Source organism: Herpailurus yagouaroundi, unplaced genomic scaffold (genome assembly GCF_014898765.1).
Source record: "Herpailurus yagouaroundi ecotype Mexico unplaced genomic scaffold, PumYag 165, whole genome shotgun sequence".
In the NCBI taxonomy this organism is placed as follows: Eukaryota; Metazoa; Chordata; class Mammalia; order Carnivora; family Felidae; genus Herpailurus; species Herpailurus yagouaroundi.
The window spans coordinates 20,080,848-20,102,893 of NW_024412406.1; the positions used below are offsets into that span (position 1 = coordinate 20,080,848).

Genomic DNA, 22,046 nt, shown 5'->3' on the forward strand with positions numbered 1-22,046 from the left:
TCAGACAAAGCAATAAGGTTTCTTTCATTCAAACTTTTCAAAATATCTGTCAGTAGAAGAGGTAAGTAAGAATCGAGTATTTATATTAGCTCTAGATGAGATCATTTCGTCTTCCCATGATCCAGAAATTTCCAAATGCAAGCTTGCAAGAGTGAAACAAAATCTTCCTTCGTCATCTTGAAATAGTCACTCCTCTCTTCTTTGCTATCAGTTCCATGGTGTTTTCCACAACAACTACAAATATCTGTGCATTGCCTTAGAAAGAAAATCTAATCTTCTCCCCCACCAAAAACAAAAACAAAACAAAAACAAAAAAGAAGGCAAAGAAAGAATGTCCCCACGTAGGATGGAAGAGTAGACCAGGTATCTGATAGTTAGCTCTTCACAGACAGCAAGTACTCGAAAGCAGTCACAAACCCACACTGAATTTACATGGGTTCCATTTAACGAAAATTATCGGACTCAAAATAAATCCATATTTTAAAGGCCTTGTACGATTTTTCATGTGTCAAGAAGAAGGAATATCAGGGCACCTGGGTGGCTCAGTTGGTTGGGCTACCGACTTTGGTTCAGGTCATGATCTCACGGTTCGTGGGTTCAAGCCCCACGTCGGGCTGTGTGCTGACAGCCCGGAGCCTGGAGCCTGCTTCAGATTCTGTGTCTCCCCTCTCTCTACCCCTCCCCTGCTCATGCTCTGTGTCTGTCTCTCAATAATGAATAAACGTTTAAAAAAATAAAATAAAAAAAAAAGAAGAAGGAATATCTTTCTGAGTGTAATCCCTGGTAGAACATTGGAGCATCCCTTACAAAGCCCTTTAACAATTAGCAGAATTTATATGTACCATGGAATTAATTAACTTCAAGACTGTGAGACTTACAGGGGTAGAATTTCGAGACACAACCAAATAGCTGAAAATATGTGAAAAAGAAAGGATATTATAAGCAGGAAATATGAACAACAATAAACAAGTGAATGCCTTCAAATACAACAAAATATTTCTCAATGAAGATTGTGTCTCTTTAAATAGAAAACATAATTGTTGCTACTACATAAATGTTTTATTTGGTAGAATGTGTTTGCTAGAAAATTATTTCGCTTCTTTATATCTATAATTGCTTATTTAGAAGGTTTTTAGAATTATATCAAAAATTTTACTTTTGAAGCATATAGAGTTTATTTTTATGTAATTATTTGCCACACTAATAAAATTTTAGCTCTATGTAATTTTCTTTATTTCTATAAGAAGAAATTGCAAGTTATTCAGAGGGAATTATCTAAATATTAAAAATTTACAAATACAAAAAGCTTTAACAGTCATATAGAACCTTTATCTTCTAAGTATCTTCTAAGTATCTTAGGGTAACTGCTTCATAAACATTTCTACCTTGTGAAGGAATCCTATTTTTTTCTACTTTACATAAACATCAAGGAAAACAACTTAGATTACTGCTTACTTTAGTCAAAGAGGTTTTGGCTGTGAGAAATAGATCAATTTCAAATTAGTTCAAGAAAATGGTGTGTGTGTGTGTGTGCGCCCATGCATGTGTGAGCATGTGTGTGTGTGCTGGGGATGAGAAGTGGTTGTCAGAAACTCAGGCTTTGGACAGCATCCAAGAAAAGCAAACGCAGTACAAATGGGTCCCATGGCCATTGGAAAGCTACCAGGAACCTAGGTCATCTTCCCTTTCACTTACAGGCCTTGAATTTGCTTCTATGCATATGTCACTCATTATTTTTCTCTGTGTGCTTCTCTATTCTTCAGTCTGCCTACCAAACACCTTCTTTTGCTTCCTCTTTAGTGTATGCATGATCCAAAATTGTCCATTCCATCTCTCAAGACCAAATGGATTTCTAATTCTAGAATACGCTACCAACTGACTTGAATTTAAAATTTTGCCTCAATTTCAAATTCCCAAGGAAGGAATCCAACTGATCTTTATATCTTTGCTTAAACTAGGTCTTATATAGGTTATTAAGACATGTCTACCTCTGCTTCCATCAGACATGTTAAAGAAGAGTTTCTCATTTTGAAAGGGCCCTGTGTGGAGCCCTTTGAAGAAAATTCTTTAAAACAAAACCTTTTAAAAATGAAACATGAGATCGTTGTTAAGGAAGACCCTCTAAAATATAACCCCTTAAAGAAAGCCCTTTAAAAATGAAGCATGGGGACCGAGGTATGGGTTTTAGGAAAAAATGGTGTTTCTATAACCACCTGTCAGGAATATGTGGACCATCTTACAGAAAGCCCATCGCTGTCATCAGATTGTCAAAGTGCCCCATTTCTTCTCCCTACCCCCACCCAAATTAAGAATCCCTTCTTTAAATCACTTCTTTTAAGCGTTTCCCCAGTTTTTCCCCCTAATTGCATCTTAAATTATTAGTAGCGATTATCGAGGGCCATGGAGCAAATTACCGAGATAGATAATTATCACGTAACAGATACTGTAGAGTCATTTTTGTTGTGTTGTTTATTTTTATTTTCTTTTTCTCTATTAATTTCCTGGCTAATTGCTTTATGTATCCTTTTTTACACTAACAATATTGTTGGTAATAATGACGTAAAATGAAAATCTGCCCAACAGGGCTTCTGTAAACTAATCAATGAACATTTATTGAATATCTATAGTATACTTAGATTGCTAGAAGCTACGGGGTACAATAGAAAAAGAAGTCCCAGTGTACGCTTCTGGAAATCTTACAGTCTAATTAGAGACATGGAGCATCCAGACGTGAAATTGCTGCTGAGCAAGAAACATTATGAAAATGCTAAGCTATTTGTGTGAAACAGGTCATACAGGGTTTGGAGCTTGAAGGTCCTCTCAAGCTCCTCCCCACTGTACACAGCAGGGATCTGATATAAATATAAAAACGTAAAAGTCTAAGCCAGGGCTCTTTCCGGTATACCAAGGGTGGCATGAATCATTGCACAAGGAATTAAAGAACCAAGGTACTTTTTTTTTCACGTTTATTTGTTTGTTCTTGTTTTTATTTAAAAATTTTTTAATGTTTATTCATTTTTGAGAGAGAGTGTGAGAGACAGAGACAGAGTGTGAGGAGAGGAAGGGCGGAGAGAGAGGAAGACACAGAATTGTAAGCAGGCTCCAGGTTCTGAGCTGTCAGCACAGAGCCTGACATGGGGCTTGAACCCACAAACTGCGAGATCATGACCTGAGCCGAAGTCGGTTGCTTAACCTACTGGGCCACCCAGGTGCCTCTATTTATTTATTTTGAGAGAGACAGAGACAGTGCAAGTTGGGGAGGGGCAGAGAGAGGGAGAGAGAGAGAACCCCAAGCAGGCTCCACGCCGCCAGCACAGAGCCCAATGCAGGGCTCAAACCCAGGAAGATATGAGAGCATGACCTAAGCTGAAACCAAGAGTTGGAGGCTTAACCAACTAAGCCACCCAGGCGCCCCAAGAACCGAGGTATTAATATGGGTGGACAATGAGAAAACCATTATACTGGACTTTTAGAAACAGAAGATCCATATTAATGAGCAAAAAGGTAAGAGGTAAAAGGAGGCAATCAAAGGGGCCATAGCTTTCAGCAATGGTTAAAAGTAAGAGTCAGTATGGAGTGGGTGTGATTTGAAAAATCCATCATGTAGTGACAGAAGGAAGGAAAAAAGGGAAGATTCAGTACAGAAACCTGCTCAAAGGGAGGTGAGGTCCATGCTGGGGCAGAGGCAGGGTGTGAAATAATTTATGATTAATCATTTATCTTCTTTGAGATTTATGGCCAAAGGCTATTAGCGTTGTCGTGCATGCTTTTTGTTTAGTTTTGGGTTTAGTCCATGTGTTGTCACATGTGTGCGTGCATTGAGATAGATGGTGAAGTTGTTTAGGGTCATTGAAGGGGAAGATATGTAGCTTCCCCATCTTGGTATGTCTGTGTGTGAATTTTGTGGAACTAATTCAACTGGTGGTACCTGATGTCAAATTACATAATCCCCTTATTCCATTCAATTGTATTGCTTTCCAGTTTTGTTTCGTATAACGGCAACATTTTCTTCACACATCTTAGATTCAATTTCTTCGCTTCTAAAAATGAGTTTTTCACATCACATCTTAAAAACAGTATCACTCATATTTTATAACAAGATAGCTAATCAAAGGTATTAAAATTTTTCAAGTCATGTGACTCCTGGAACAGAAGCTGTATTTTTAACTAGAAAATAAGTTAAAGGGCTGTACCTATAAATAAGCTGAATGCTTTGAGAAAAGATTTCAAACATGACCCTTCCTTGGGAGTAAATTTTATAATGAAACTAACCAAAAATATGATAGATATGAAACATTCACAGAGAACACCTTTTTCAGCAATATCATACCAAAAAAAGTACATTTTCAAACCTTTTCTAAAATAGAATTTTGTTAGTTTTTATTCCGGTATAGATAGTGCTATTTTCTTTCTCTAAGACTATTAATCTACAGACAAGAAATATGATGGGATATATATTGGGTATTCAAGACAGGACCCACCTCTGACCAGTCTCCAATTCTGCTGAAATTAGAGACTCCGTGAATAATAAACCTACCTTCTGCATTTTACTGACCACTTTATGGAAAAGGAAGAAATAGATTTCAAATACCTAAAATCTTTGATTGTCCCTTCACATATACACTTTCTGTTATCTCAGAGGTAATTGGCTGAAATATAATTATTATTCATCATCTTTACTGAAAAATTTAAACAGAAGGGGCAAAAGGGTTTGCCCCCACCCATCCCTCCCTACACAAATTACTGCCTGATTCTAATTACAATTTTAACCACTAGCTCCTGATTATTTTATGGGTGGTGAGGTAATCCAATCAGGTGGATTGCAAGCTCACGTTAAACACACCACACACAGAAATTAAAGTATGACTGATGGGCTTTAAAGCTGTTAATCAATATGTAGAGATAGCCAGTTCAATTCCTTTGTTTCCTCCCTTCTAAATCATTGCCCAAAGCTTATTTGAAATTCTCATTCTTCCATGTAAGGAAATGTAGGTGTTGGGCTCACTTGTACCTCTTTTCCAACTTTTCAGACTCCAAGTTGGCTGAATTAGGTCTAACTTGTTGTTGTTTGTTTGTTTTGTTTTTTTTAATTAGAGGATTTGAGGGAATAGTGTATTCACTAGGTATATTCACAGGTCAAGACATTCCAGGTTTCATTAATGTGTAGGTCTACAGGAAAGTTAATCTGCATCCATAAGATATTCACTCTAAGATACACTGGGTTTATTTCTTTTTTATTTTATTTTTATTTTTTTTCCAACGTTTATTTATTTTTTTGGGGGGGACAGAGAGAGACAGAGCATGAACGGGGGAGGGGCAGAGAGAGAGGGAGACACAGAATCGGAAACAGGCTCCAGGCTCCGAGCCATCAGCCCAGAGCCCGACGCGGGGCTCGAACTCACGGACCGCGAGATCGTGACCTGGCTGAAGTCAGATGCTTAACCGACTGCGCCACCCAGGCACCCCTATTTCTTGAAGTACGTTTTTAACGGATACATTTAGAAGCATGCAAATAGCCAATTATCTTTACCTCGAAAGCCATTAAAAGTCTACCTGCATCAGGGACAGGCAACTGTGGTTAAACCATGATTACAAATTGGCAACTTACCCCTCAGTGCTTATAAGCACTAAGGCAGGGATGAGGCACATAAGCAATTAAAAACATTCCTAAAATCTAAAGTGTATTTTCCTTTGAGAAATGTTCTTGGTTTCGGATGATGCTATATATGGAGTTTTCAGCTGCACATTCTCTTGTGCATGAAAGCAAGCCATATAATTTGGAGACATCTTAAAAGAGCTCCAGTAGAAACAAATGGGCTTTTATTTTTTGATCAGCATACTCTCATTTTTGTTCTCAAAATTAATGGGACTTGGGGAGGTGGGGTCCAGATGGCTGGGTGAAATATGTAAGAAGAATTTTGGTTTAGAAAGTTATTTACTTTGTAATGAATTAATAATCTTTTTAAAGACTAAAGGTGAGAAGGAAACCTTAGAAGGAAAGAAAAATTAGCCATTTTAAGCAATGATCTTTCTTCTAATATAGATTTAGGACACCAGTTTCAATCCAGTGAGTTTTGGTTAGAACATAGAGTCTGTCGCATGTAGCAATGTCTGATTTCCAAAACTCATGAGATTTCCCCATGATCTGTTTCAAATAAAGTGAACATATATAGATTGATTTAAATACAAGTCCTTTTTAATTAATTTTCAGTGATTTGTAATTAAAGTGTATGACCATAAAGTGTTTTATTTGTGATCATAAATCCATGCGCGTGAACCAAATTTTTAGACTTTTGATTTGGTCCACATCTCTTAATTATTGCCACATGCTTGGATTGAGGCATGAACTTTTACTGTTGCCTGGATGCATGGACTCCTCCTTGCTCTAATGTCCTGCCCTGTCTAGACTTCCAGACCCAACTCCATCCTTGTGCTTGAACATTTCACATGTCTATTGGTTTGGTCCCAACCTTCATTTCTGACCTGGACTCCTTCATTGAGTGTTTTATATATATATATATATATATATAGAGAGAGAGAGAGAGAGAGAGAGAGAGAGAGAGAACTTTTATATTTGAGACTGAATGTAACACATTCTGCCATAGATCCTGTCTAGCCTATGGGACCCATGGCGTGGCATGGACAGACTTGTAGAATTACTTTCCTGTTTTCAAGACAGTGGGAGGGCTTATAGTTGCTGCATCTATGATTTTATGAAATATTAAGATATGATTGCTCATTACTATCAGGTATGAGAAAATAAACATGGCAGAAAATTAAATATATATATCACGGATGATGGGGGGATAGAGTAAAGAAACATTGCTCAAAGACCTAAGTCTGGCATTTACTGTTACCAATGGCCTCAAATTCTTTCCTATAAAATGAGGGATTTCCAAGCTTATGATAGCTTTTACTTGCTCAGTGCTTACTGTGTACATTGGCTTTCTTCTCAATTTATCTTCAATACAATTCTCCTAGGTATGTGCCATTTTACAGATAGGAAAAAAAAAGCTTAGCAAGTAAGCAGTAGAGCCTAGACCCAATCCCCAGCCTCAGGTACATTTTTAGGCAATGGATAGACTCCTGCTTAATCATTTCCAATGAGAAGGGACTTTATCATAAGCTATCTTTCAGGTCTATCTGATTGTCCATGGAATGTCTTTCGTGGGTCTCTGGAACTAGTGTTCACACTGACTTGAAAGCTCATTTAATATGAATTCACAAGGCCAAGTTATATATATCTTGCAGTGGGATAGCTTAGCTGGACCTAAACTGAGATCAATTGAGTTATAATAGAGAGGGGCTAGAGGAAAGGGAAGCAGTTAGTACATGATACTTTAGGGCAGATTTAAGGAGATTATGAAAAAATAGAGGATTATGAAATAGTTCTCATCTAGTCTGATAGACTATCTCTAAACCCCTATATAGATATAAAAGGACCATTCGGATGAGGAGTCTTGTGAGATTTGGGATGCAAGCAATGATGTCTCAGAGCTCCAGGGACTCAAAAAGTATCAAAAGTGGGGGATGGGATTCTCCCATTTCTACATGGAATTCAATAGCTTCCTGCAGAGGATCTGCAAGGAACCCCACCCAGGACAGCAAACAGGTGAGGGGAACCAGTGGCAGCAAGGCCACTATGGAATCATTTCTTCAAAGGACTTGTATACAATGGGCTTCAGTGAAGACATCCAATGAAAGGAAAAAAGCAGACATTCCTGAACATTTGACATACTTTTAGATACTCCCAGAAGTAACTGGTGCGGATTTAATAAAGAGTGCTGATGTGCAATAGTCATGTACATAGGGGCCATAGCCAGACAAATTTGGTTATTATGTTAATATGACCTTGCTGATCATATCAGCTGGGAATGGAAAGCCTAAGGATATTCTCTCTTCTCTCTCTCTCTCTCTCAATATAAATATACATAGTATATGTTATATACTAGTATACTCTGTGTGTGTGTGTGTGTGTGTGTGTGTGTGTGTGTCTGTATGTGTGTTTCCCTCTGATCATACTTTTCAGGTGTGGATGGAATTCCTAAAGCAATGCAAATTTCAGTGCAAATGAATATCACTTCCATTTTTATTGTACTGAGAGAAATGTTGTAAACCCTAACACTTTATTAATTCCATTAAATGGTGATAATATATGCCTGTTAAGTGCCTCTTTTTTAGGATTAAATCATTTCTTTAAGTGACCTGATTTTGGTCTCCTATCACAAATGATTCACAAGGAAAATGAAAGATGCTAAATAAGGTCCCTTACACTGCCTATGATAATAAGAGCTGCCACCTTGAAGTTAACACACCGCATGAGGGGTTTGGTCCTCCCAGTGCATCACTTGAATTCCTGAATTAGTAAGTGGTACACACCAGGGCTAGAAATACTGTTCACTTTCCCCAAGTATCTGATGTGTTTGAGAGGTGGTGAATGCTAATGCACCTGTATCGATACGAGGGCCTTCTCCTTCTACTTTTATTTCTGGTCTGCCAGGGTGAGGGTGGCCTGTTGGCCACCATCTCTTCAAATTCCACCTCTAGTCTGTATTTCAGATACTCACGAGAAATGATAAGTAGGCAAAAGATAGACAACCTCTACCCTAAGATCAGAGATTCTTTCCCTAATTCCCTTTGGTTTTGCCAATTCCTCAAAACCCCATAGACCCCTGTACTCTGAGTCTTGGTGCTCAGAATGGTGCTTGAGGCTTGCTGGACTCTTAAAGGTAAACTGTCAGATCATCAAACTCTGTCCGATCTTTCCTGGTGGCAGATGAACTTGGGTTTTCCTTTGCCTGCTCTCACTATGGAGATCTGCCTGATTTCTCAACTCTAGACTCCCATTTTTAGCCCTCACATATGATCTCTCTTTATTTATTCCCAAACAAGGTACCCAGAAAAGAAGTTGACTATAAATAAAAAGACATTAATAATTTTAAGTTACAACAACACTCTGAATCTAACACTTAAAAAATTAAAAAGCAAAACGTTAAATAACAACCTTAAGGAATAGTTGGCAACATCTCCCGGCTCCAGCTTCCTTTTATTAGTTAATACGAGTTATGCTAACAGCTATCATACTTTGAGTACACACAGGTCCCAGTGGGGTCTGGCATTTCTCACACATAATCTCATTTAATTCTCTTTCCATCATGCGAGGTAGGTATATATAATATCATTTTACAGATGGCAAATTAAAATGTACTCTATCTTTCTTGCCTCCTACAATGAGGTAAGCAATTTGATTCAATGAATTCCTGTAACAGTGTGTCCTTTTAATTACTATAGTAATTCTAACTTGCTAATTCAAATAAATCCTTAAATACTGGAATTTCAGGTTTGAGAAAGAAGTTTGGGGATGCCATTAGTTTCTCCTTAAACCACACTTACTGCCAGTGTGGTCAATGCCAAAGTTCAGCTAGAATACATAGAACTAAAGACATATTTATGGGCCTTGTCCCTGATCCCTTGTACAGGGGGAGAGGAAAGGAGTGGAGGTCTGTAAGATAACTGGATGACTCTATGACCACCCTGGACTGACACAGTCCCTGAACTATTTCGGAAGATCTAACCCAAGGGGCTGAGCATGTTTCTGAAGAAAGTGGGGAGAGGTGAGCTTTTGTTGTGTCGCTACTGTCTGAGAGTTTAGGCTTCGTTTTGTTTCTACCTGTCACTCAAGCTTAGGTGGTGCCCTCTGAGTTTCTCTGTCTTGCAATGTGGTCAGGTATCCTTTCAAATCACAGGGGAGGGATCTCATTTTACCCTAAACCTAGCAAAGTCACACACTTAAGACTCAATCACTCATAATGCAAACCACCCTCGTGGGGGCTACTGTGGCTCCCAGCACTGGGCTGTCCTTGTGACCGGGCGTCGGGGAATTCAGAGGACTCAGTATGGGCTGCAGCAGAGCAAAATACCCTTCCAGTCTTCCCTTCTCCTAGAACACTTAAAAAAAAAAAAAAAAGCTTCCCCTATAAAAGTTACAATAACTCATGTGATTGATACCAATCTCATTTGCATTTAGTAGAGTAATGAATACATTTAATATCAAGCATTTACCAGAATTGATTGCACATTTATTAGATTCCATCCTTTCAGCATATTTTGGCTATAGAGCCCGTTGCTCATCTTGTGTAGCCACCTGTTGAAAGGCTTTGTTTATCTTATTCATTTTAATGATTCTACACAGCATGTGTCTTCCAACTACAGAAATCTTGGACCCTTGATCCTCTAACCAGTAAGGAAAAGCTAACTACTACGAAAGAAAAGTAGCTTTCTAGACTTCGGCCTCTTGACCTCTTGCTGTGTTCACTGTTGACTACCTTCAATTTGAGTTGAAATTATTTCTAACCTGCCTAATATCCAACAACACAAAGCATGTCCGTTGCATGTTTTCTCCCTGGGGTTCAGTTTTGAGACTTTGAGAAAAGTTTGGGAGACTAAGGAGAAAGCGGTCAGATTGGCTGAAACAGCCACCGATCAAATTGTCAGCTTCTTTGCTAGTCAAGACACAAAGTAGTTAACTGACCCATGACTTTCGGATTGTGAGAGAAAATAATTCTATGGCATAAGACGGAATCCGTGGAGACGGGCTGTGCAGTGCTATAAAATGGGAGATCGCTCCTTTCCACTGCAACAATTACAGGAGATGCACATGCCCAGGTGGCCGGCAATGGCAATGATGAATTCTCCATTGGCTGGGAAGACAGCTACCGAAAGCCTGAAGCCAAATGTAATGAATATCATTATGGATGTGCCAACGCTGCGCACAGACAGAGAAGTTATGGCTGCAGCCTCCAAGATTTACCGCACACTGGAACTTTCCCCTCATCACAATAAACTTTAGGGAAGAATGGCTCCAATCTGGTAATCAAAGTTTCAAGGGTATCGCGCTTGACACTCTTTGACAATGGCCCCTTTTCAGGCATAGGCACAGTCTTTACCTCAGAGGTACTCAATTTTTATTGAAAGAATAAATAAATATCTCCTTGATAATTTTGTGAATAAATTGGGAAGTCTAATGCTTCCAAGCGTGCTTAGAAAAGTTTCCTCTAAGTAGCTTTCATTATGTAGGAGATTAAAATGAAGATGTAATTGAACTTTAAAAGAGTTCTACTCTGTAGTAGTAGAAAACTTCCAGTGTGAGCTGAAATTATTTCAAACCAATGTACAGGTTTAGTCAAATAATCTAGTATCCCAAGACTTTATGTCCTTGGCAGATGATGGATATAGTTCATCGTCAAATAAAAGCTGGCTTGTGCTCAGGGAAGGCATTTAATGATTCTGAACACTTCATAAAATGTGTGGGTTATATTTTATTTTAACTCATTTCTATAACTTTTAATATGCAGTCTGGTTTTATTTTATTTTTAATGTCATTTTTCTGTTTAAAATTGTTTTAATGTTTTTTTATTTATTTTTGAGAGAGAGAGAGAGAAAGCGTGTGCACACACACGTGTGCGCGAGCTGGGGAGGGGCAGAGAGAGGGAGACAGAATCCTAAGCTGCCTCCAGGCTCTGAGCTGTCAGCATAAAGCCTGACGTGGGCCTCAAACTCACAAACTGTGAGATCATGACCTGAGCCGAAGTTGGATGCTCAACTGACTGAGCCACTCAGGCGCCCCTCATTTTTCTATTTTAAAAACATTGACATCATAGATGTTTCCCTTCTTTATCCTTGAAAATTATTGGAATCATCAGTAAATAATTTAAAATGATACAACATACATTTATAATGTTATACAAAATGTATAACCTGAATATTTATTAGAATATTTACTGAATATAACTAGAAGGTATTTATGTTTCTGAAGAGATATATTCCTACATGCAAGTTATGTAATTTGAACTCTCTTTCATAAAATATAATGTGTGGTGGCATCCACAACAATGACAAGATTTAGTGATTGTTTGAACTGGAACATCGACTTCAGTGTTCTAGTGGAGAGCTGTTTATACTTTCTTGGTTAAGTAGCAGAGAAGAGCATGCTGATCTTGAAGGGACTGGCTTATGGGTGGGAGAAGATGGCATCCTCAAAACTCCTTCGCCTTTCTCAGTTTTTAAAATAATAAATGCTGCAAATACTTTGATCCCGTAAAAGACATTGTTGTGTTTGGTAACTTCTATAATGCATAGCACGTGGGTAGTAGTCGCATGCATTTCTGTCCTAGGTGGGCATTGCAGCAATAAGAAAAGTAGAGGAAGAGGAGAACCCTAGGATAGAAGCTTTGAAATATCCATATTTAAAGTGATCGGCAGAAAAGGAGATGTAGAAGAAAAGGGAAGACAATAGGCATGGATGGAGAAGAGAATAAAAGCAAAGCCAAGAAAAAAATGTTTTTCCTACACTAGGGAGTAGTAGAATTATCAACAATAAGTAGGAAGAACTCTTCTCTGGATCTGATAGGAGACAACTATGGCCCTAATAATAGTTTGAGCTCCAGTTCTAAAAGCCTATGACTATTCTAAACCATTCAAGCTTAAGAGAATTTACCCCCTACTTTTTGCCACAATAACCTATTCCCGGATCCCTCTAAGACTCCCAAATAGTAATGGGAGGCCACAGAAAAATTAAGTACAAATGCTATCTAACTGTATCTTGATTAATTTTTTCAAAGTTTATTTATTTATTTTGTATTTATTTTGAAAGAGAGAAAGTGCAGGTGTGTGGGGGGGTGGGGTGGGGGGGACAGAAAGCAAGGAGACAGCGAGATTCCCACGCAGGCTCCGCACTGCCAGTGTGGAGCCCAGTGCTGGGCTCAAACTCACAAACCACGAGATCATGACCCAAGCTGAAGTCGGATGCTTAACTGACTGAGCCACCGGGAGCCTCTCAATTAAACTTTTATGATGAAGTGCGTTCCTCAATATATTGAAAGCCACCTGATGATATTAACATTGCATCTGCAGATATGGAGATAATTTGAAAGATGTAAATAAGGTGAATGTTATTTGTATATAACAATGAACAATCAATAACTTTTGAGCAGTAAACCTTGTATTAGAAGCAATGATGAGTTAGCAAAGAATTAGTTGTTTCCCCTGCAATTGGGAGATTTACAATGTTAGCTGCGTGAAAGTTGAAAGAAGGGAACTTTACAAAAAAATTCATACCCTGGATAACTTTAGACAAAGCTTGTAGATACCATAAAATAATTAAATGAACATAGGAAAATGTGCTTAATGAGTGGCCTCTACTATTAAGTAGTGGACTAGCTTTTGAAGAAAAAAAGGGACCAGTGATAATGCGTCAATCAGAGCTAAATCAAAGAAACAAAAATCACTCTCGCTTTCCGAAACAGAATTTAATGCCAAGAATTAGTTATGTAGTTGATAGCAACTGAGAAGCCAGGCCCAAGGAGGGGGCGTCCATATGTAATTCAGAGAGTAGCAATAGAAGGAGGCTGCTATCCCCTTAGCTGGAGGGGCCAAAGAGAAGAGGCAATATCCTTAGGCTCCTTGAGGGCTTAGGCTGAATAATGACTAGAAGACAAGCAGTCTATAGGCCTAACTTAAAAGGGTCTTCAAGCTCCTAGCGCACCCAAGAAAACCTTTTGGTAGTTATGCCTCCTGGGAACACTGGTTAATGGAATGAGGGCAAAATCCTTCCAGCCTTGCAGTCTTAGAAAGATTTATGGACTATTAGAATAGCAGGGTGGGAGTAGATCATGTTATTTTTCATTTCCACTTTAAGAAATAAGTTATAGGAACAGTTTATATAGGCTAAAACCTGCCATTCTCCATGTATTATGATATCTTCTCAGCCAAAATGCCTCCTGTAATAATAAGAGTTAATTTCAATGAGATACAGAAAGTGTGAACCTGAAAATCTGACCTTCAATTTCGAATTTGGACATGGCTCCCAGGAGTTCTCATCAGGTAATCTTCACCATCTTTTGGTGAACTCTAGGTAGCTACGGCATTTATCACCCACCTACTAGCATATGAAAGATCTCTAGTTCCATTTGCGATCATTCAATAATTTGTCACCTTAGTTAGATCATGCCAGTCCCTCATATGTAGCATCAGAATCAAGTCAAATATTCATTTAAGGACATCTTAGGTGTCTTCATCTCTGTGGTTAGGCACAGATCCTAATAGAAGTCCAGAAAACAAAAGAATAAAGCATCTGCAGGTCATTTTTACTCTGCATTCAGGATTAGACAAGCTGAAAGGGCAATGCTATCTAAGAGGTCAGCAAGACACTTCTGCTCTTTGTGGCCACCAGTGTCTGGGGACCCTGGAAGTGCACTTTTCCTGGACTGTGGGGGCTCTGGGATGGTGTGGCAGGATACATGGGAACTGAGGCTGGAGAAATAGGTCAAGATCAGAACCTGAAACACAGCTAAGTAAATGGTAAACTTTTGAGAGTTTTTGAACTTGGGGTATTCATGACTAAGGCTGTGTTTTAAGAAAACAATAATCTAAAATGGATGTTGGTGATAGACTGGCATTTGCCCACTGATAAAATTCTCAGTATAGCTGTTTAATTTTGCATTTTGACCATGCAGCTATTGTTTAATTGTACTTAATTCTATAAAGTTATATTTTAACTTTTAAAATTATTTCAAAAGGAACCAGAGTAAAAATGTGGTTGAAAGATGAAGAAATAGTGATTTCATTTTTTTTCTTAAACAAAAATAATGTCACCTACACTCTTTGCCTTCAAAACTTTTTGGATATGTATCCAAAAAGAAAATACATATTTCTGAAATTCTATCATAAACATGTCACTGATGACCATTTTTCTTAGTTGGTCTGCTAAAATCTATGAACTTCTAAACTAACTAATCACCAATTTAAATATACCTATTTCCAAAAATGATGTAAGGGGGCTTATAGTTTAGTAAAAGAACAAGAAGAATCTGGTTTTTTCTTAGTAGAATTTACATGAGAACTTTCTGAACTATTTGTGATGCAAGGGACACATCTACAATGCTCAAAAAAAAAAAAACATCTCTTATTAGCTGGATATGAATTAGGTCAAAGAAAACATGCTTTATGTTTTAGTTTCATCTTAGATTTCACGGAAAAAAAAAAAAAAAAACCCTGGGAATCAAAACCATGTGTGACATATCTGGGACAGACACATACGCAAACAATGATTTTGTTATACTGCATTATTTCCTCAGGAATAGTCACATAACATATTACATATCTTTCAAAGAATGAAGCTATTCAGAATTGATCTCTTTAGGCTAATATGGATTGGCATAGTCTGTCAGCACAAATCCTATCATTTGGGGAAATCTCAAGATATTAAAATAATTTCTCTGCATGTTCTGCAACATTTGGGACGCCACTTTCCCAATCTTTGAGTATCGTCATGTTCCTTTCAAGTCCTTCTCTTCTTATCTCCCAATCTTTGCGTTCTTATACTTTCAATCTGTCCTTCTCTTCCTCCCTCCCTCTTTGCAGTTTTTTAGTCTTTTCATCTTTGAAATGAGATTGGAAAGCACAGGCAGCCACAAGAAAGTACATGGTTCATTTTCTTCTAAATATACTCAAATTTCTATTCAAAATAATAGCTTCCTTCTATAATTGTTTTAGAAGCAGTAAGCTGACTCACAAACCACAGCTAATAACTAAAGCAACTCAATTTAGCCCTTTCTAGCAACTGCCTAAGGCACTGGCTAATGGTGAGAGAAAGCCACAAAGAATGTTAGAAGGGGGAAAAACAACTACCATTAAATAGCTTTTGTTAAACTAATGTTTTAAAAGGCATATACTACAATTTGAAGCAACCAAAGTTGGCAGAAGTTTCTAGAAGAAAGGAATGAGGAAGGTCATTCTCCTTCCTTCCCTCACACCCTGCACACACAGGACCATGATTCTAACTGATCAAAGCTAGGAAGATGGATTGGGCTCTAGTCAATGAGGTTAGAGTTTTCAAAGGATTACCCTGTTAGCAGGATTTGTACCTTCACATCCTGTCTCTAGGACACACAAGAGACTGATAACCCCCAAGGAACAGAACTGGGGTTCCCGGAGAGATTTTGATACGTTTTGAATTGTGTAACATGAATGTAGGGGCCAACACGACTTTAAATATATGTCTACAAATTCTTTGACACTCCTCTCCTCAAGAGGCATTGCTTAATTCACCTCCCCACGAGTGTGAGCTGAACTTAGTGATTTGCTTTTATCAACCAAAATATGACAGAAGAATGGGATGTCACTTCTAATATTGGGGTATAACAAGCCCGCAGCTTCTGTCTTGAGCACTCTTTCTCTTTCTGGAATCACTCACTGGGGAGTAAGCCAGATGCCATGAGGTGTGAGCAGGATGAGAAGAGGTCCACGTGGAGTCACCTGAACCGTCTTCTCTCCACAGGAAGTGAAGAGAGCTGAAAAGGTGATTCAAAAAACTGCAGCCCCAGCCCCAGGTCAACAACTTGACTCCAACCTTGTAAGAAAACCTGAGTGAGAATCATCCAGTTAACCCCTCCCAGTTTCCCAACCTTGAGAAACCTGGAGAAAATGTGAAATAATAAATGTTTGTTGTTTAAACTGCTAAATCGAAATCTCAGAGTCATTTGTGATGCAGCAATAGATGACTAATACAATTACCAGACTAAAAATATAAGCAAACAAATTAGTTAGTTAATTAATTAAATGGAAATGGGAAGACCTGTACATGCATGTGTTCTCTTGGACTAACTTGCTTCTACTGTGCTTGAGTGGTAACAACGTTGAAACTGCTCCCAACGGGGAGGTGATCTGTCTTTTCTTTCAGCCACTGTTTCAATCTCTCTGAATTTAAAGAGTAAAGGACTGCTCTGAGACTGACCTCTCTGGCCCAGTCAAGTTACTTTGTTTGGCTCCTCATGTGTCTTGCATTTGGCTTTGCAGGCATATAGGTTACCTGGCTCTGGCGGAAGAGATCTTTCCTACATCTGAAAAGACCTGATGACACTGTAATGGGATTTTTCTACTCCGTTAAAATGGAGAGAGGGGAGGAATATGTATGTGTATACACACACACACACACACACACACACACACATATGTATACATATATATATATTTCATCTTCTTTTTTTTATTTTAGAGAAAGAAAGAGAGTTCACAAGCAGAAGGAGAGAGAGAGAGAAAAAAATCTTAAATGTTATGCCCAGAATTCGTGATCCCCAAAGACCACCAGGGAGCTGAGTCCGACGCAAAAGCAAAAGAGCCTTTATTCGAGCTAGCTCGAGCTCAATCCCCTACCTGCACCCATGCAGCGGTGAGATACCAGGGAGAGAGAGCGAGTTTCAAAAGGACAAAGGTTTTATTGGGACCTAGGGGCAGTTGGTGAGGTAATGGCTATGGCCTCAGCCGATTGGCTGGGGAAGGGTCCGAGTCCTGTTAGGCAGGTGAGGGGGGGGTTACTCAAGGGGAGGAGGTGTGGTCAAGGTGAAGGACACAGAACAAGATGGAGTCGGCCGGCGTAGGCCCGCCCTTTCATTAAGCAGGCTCCACTCTGAGCTCTGACTCAGGACTTGATCCCACGACCCTGGGATCATGACCCAAATGAAATCAAGAGTCAGATGCTGGGCTGACTGAGCCATCCAGGCACCTCTTACCTTTCCCAATGTTTCTCCCTGATATCTGACCCACGTTAGAGAAAGGAATGACATATACAGCACTTTACTCAAAGTGGAAGTTGTGGCCGTCAGAATATGCCACTCATATCTATGACTTCAGGGAGGGTAATTAATGGATAGCCTTAGATGTTGTGTTCTGAATCCATCACTGAGCCCAAACTTCTCATGGCTACTCTCTGTGAAAGACAGAACACCGTAGGGATGCAAAGGTGGGTCCATTTTATTTCTGCAAAATAAGGAATCTGTCTGACAGGAGATTTCTCTGACATGTAACTCAGGCTCAAGAGGTTCCTATTAGCCTGGCCAAAAAATTATTAAAGATTTATGTTATTTTTAGAAAGAGAGAGAGAAACATCAGGGGAGAAGAGCAGGGGAGATAGAAAGACAGAGAGAGAAAGAGAATCTTAAGTGAGCTCCACACTCAGCACAAAGCCTGATGTGGGGCTCGATCCCATGACCCTGGGATCGCACCCTGAGCCAAAATCAAGAGTCAGACACTCAGCTGACTGAGCCACCCAGGCACCCCATAAAATATACTTAAAACGTATTGGAATCTGCCAATCTGCCCATCTCACCTTCTCTTTCTCCTCCACAGGGGAAACTGTCCTCCTGACCCCCTCCAGGTCCCTCTCCTCTTTCCATCACATGTGTTTTTCCCAGTAAATCTTTTCACATCTAGCCTTGGACCCTCTTCACAAGACCCAACTAACACATCCTTCTTTCATTCTGAAGAACTCAGAATAGCTGAGCCTTAATAAAAAAAGGAGCTCTTTACTGGGCCATGTGCTATATCACTAGAATTCTGGATCATGGTCTGGGGCCAATAACCTAAATAGTGAGTAAGTATTAATTTGCCTTACTTTGTTCTCTGTGTACATATGTAGATCACAGTTTTAACAGCAAAGGTAGTTGATCAAAGCTAGGATGGACACAGATGGCTGGATTCCTACTAATTCTCCTTTGTCATAGCCGGATCCATTATATATCCGGGCAATGCTACACCCAACCAAAAATAAAATTACTTTTTTCATGCCTGTCTTGCAGATATATTAGCCACTGAGGTGTAAAGAGAAATGATTGGATAGAGCTTTTTGGAACCTTCTGTAGAGGGAGACACAGCCTTTTCTCCCTTTTCTCTTTCCTCCTGTCTAAAATGAAGATGTGAGAGCTGAAATTTGAGAGGTCATCTAGTGAACACAATGTGACTCTGAAAATAGAACTCACACTTGAAATATGGTAGAGAATTCTTCTTGTTAAAGATACAATTATTTGAAGTCATTGTTGTAATCAGTAGAACCCAATTCTAACTGGTGGACAGATTCAATTATTTATTAGTCTCTGACCAATTACCATCTCTATATGCTAACTCATTAATTGCACTCCATTGACCCCAAAGGCTGGTGTTGTTAATAGCACCCCATTTCAGAAAGGCTTACAATTTTATTTTAAGCAATACCAATGTAGAAAAATTTGACATTGTGAGTACTCCATATTAGAGAGTGGTTAGTCACATTATAAGAGATTTTATATCCCAAAGGGATTTACTTTAACATTCTATTAAGTAAAGTCTACTGTATTTCAATATTAGTTCCTATATCATTAAATTCATGACAGATACTGCTGTTGGGGAAAGGAAGAGGAAACCTGTCAGAGAAAGTTACAACTAAATTCTTTAAAGTTTTTCCCATTGAAGAGGAATGAGAGAGGGAGATAAAGGCACTGCTAATGGAAGGCTGTTATCACCACCATTAACTCTATCAATTTTTCACCACTACCTGCAGTAGTTTGTTAGAGAGCTTCTGACTACATTATTCACAAACCTGTAATAGAGTCTTCTAGTTGTCTACCAAAATCTGCTTCCCTTCTCGCATTTGTCCATAGTGATAGAGTTAAAGCACAGTGATGATGATCCAGATGGAAGCTGTATTTTCCAGCCTTTCTTGCAGTTAGAGTTGGGACTGAAATTAATTTATCAGATTTATTTGCTAAGAAGAAAATATCTTTCACTAAACTTCTGCTCTGTCCTTTTCTTGTAAACTGAAAGAGAAAAGTGACCACCACCCTCAGCATTAACTATGTAGAGGAGGACAAAATGGAAGGGACTAGGATTCTTAAATTATTCATTAGAACAGAGCTGCCCCACACACCTAGATTTCTCACCTCATGGCTCTGAGGGGAAAAAATACGTCTCTTCATCAAGTCACTGCAATCTGAAGCTTCTTTGTTGGAACAATTTCACCTTTTTCCTAAATAATAAGCTTAATAATATGGCTTTGCTTATTACCCTGGAATCATTTTTTTTTAAATGTGGGGGTGTATGTGTGTGTGTGTGTGTGTAGGCTAAGATGCTTTCCGGATCTCTAAGAACCACAGATTCATCCATATTCTATTTCCCGTAGCACAAATACATTAATACCTTAGGAATTCAGATTAAAGAAACAAAACCAATGAGAACGTATTACAGTAATCTTACCATAAACAATAACCTCCTCCCTTTAGTTAACAATGTTTTAACCAGCAAAGATATAGTCTGTTGTAGAATTATTTCTGGGTCACACAAGTTCAGAGTTTCTTAAAGGAGGGTGGGTTCTGGGAACCACCATGGGTAAGAATCATGTTGTTTGAGAATTGTGGTCCTAGTGGATAGTGGATCACCATGGCCCTATTTCAATAATGGCCAGGGTGGATGAAGTGACAGTTTCTTTAACCTCAGCGCTCTTATGACTTCCCTGAGGATCGAGTTGCTCATCAAAATCAGATTGCCTCTGGAGTTGTGGTTCTTAGTCTCATCAAACCAAACCAAAACGTTGTTTGCAACAGGTTACCTTCCCTGCTAAAAAGATACGCTATGAGATAAAGTTGTGGTAAAAGAGCTCCAAGTAGACTGCTTTCACCATTAGTCAACTTGGTGAGGACACATTGGTCCATCTCAGCGCTTGGCCATACCAGTATTACTTTGGTTATTTTAGTTATATTGATAATAATCCATTTTGATATTTAAAGTACATCAGATGTTCCTTGTACATGATTGCCCATTAAAATCCAAATTTATTTGGTTTTTATGAACATTAAAATAGATGTTTTATGAGTAAAACCCAACTTTTGGAGCAATCCTTTTTCACAGGACATCTTGGACACATTAACAATATGTAGAATGTTAATGTAATGTTTATGTTATAGAAGTAGTATGTTATAATTTTTTTTTTGTTTTTATTTACTTTGGATTGAGAGAGAGAGAGAGCATGAGTGGAGGAGGGACAGAAAGGGACAGAGACACAGAATCCTGAGCTGTCAGCACAGAGCCTGATGCGGGGCCTGAACCCACAAACTGCGAGATCACAACCCGAGACGAAGTTAGACAGCCAACTGACTGAGCCACCCAGGTATCCCTACAAGCAGTATATTTTAATTGAAGAACTCAGAAAAAAATAAAGAATAAGACAAAAATTACCATATATCTGGCTACCCAGAAATATCTACTCTTAACAATTTTGGTATTCAGTAAATTGTAATAGAAGCCCTGAGAGGAGTCTGTACAGGACCCAGCAGATGCACAGAAGACGCAGTGGTGTATTTCACACAGAGAATGAGACACGTGAGAGAAAGGGTGACCCTCAAAATTCAGTCCTCAGAAATTAATAGGATGCTCTGAGTGGGAAGGAATGGGGATCCCCTCCCTGACAGAGGCAGTCATCTTAGCTTAAGTAAGAAATGTGTGTGAAGGAGAGAAACAGCAAGTGAAGTAACTTCAAGAAATTTTCTTTGCAGATTGTGCAAAAAAAAAAATACAAAAGGCATACTTGGAGAATAATTTTATTACAGGTCATAGCAGGTGGCCCAGATTTAAATATGCCACTCACTGTGTTACTCACTGTACCTAGAGGGTAATGTGTTTACAAAAGCCCCATGAAATAGATTTATCATAACTCCTACTCCATAAAAGAGGAAACTGAGACTCAAAGAGGTCAAGTGACATGAACAAGGTAATAAGTGGTAATATATATATATATATATATATATAGCTAAAATTAAAAATTATGTGAGTGTTGAGAAATGTATAGAGTTGTCGAATCACTACGTTGTACACCTGGAATGGTTACAACATTGTATGTCACTATATGTCACTAATAAAAATTTTAAAGTAAACAAATGAACAAATATTAAAAAACAAACAAGAAACTCAAAAGTGTTATGGGCCTGGGGCGGGGGGGCGGTGGGGAAGAAAATGATGTCTACCTGAGAAATTTTAACTCAAGGTAAAGTTGGAGATAGGCCAGATACAAGGTACACATCTGAGAGTTGGAACTTTGTAAGAAATGAGAAATTATTAGACTTGTTTTGAGAAGGGAATATAATCCAATTTGTTTTCGAATGTCAGGCTAGAGCAGTGACAATGGAGACCAAGAGAACAGCGAGGTTGCTGTTGCAACAATGTGTCTCAGGGATGAAGAGAACCGG

General features: G+C 38.7%; 1 long non-coding RNA gene across 1 annotated transcript in view; it reads left to right on the top strand.

The window, feature by feature from the left end:
- The window catches only part of LOC121038196 (uncharacterized), a 47,700-nt gene extending 39,905 nt beyond the window's left edge, over nucleotides 1-7,795 (top strand). The window contains exon 2 of the long non-coding RNA XR_005794219.1: nucleotides 7,432-7,795. This is a non-coding gene — a long non-coding RNA (uncharacterized LOC121038196). The remainder of the gene's footprint in view (nucleotides 1-7,431) is intronic.
- Nucleotides 7,796-22,046: the final 14,251 nt, after the last annotated feature.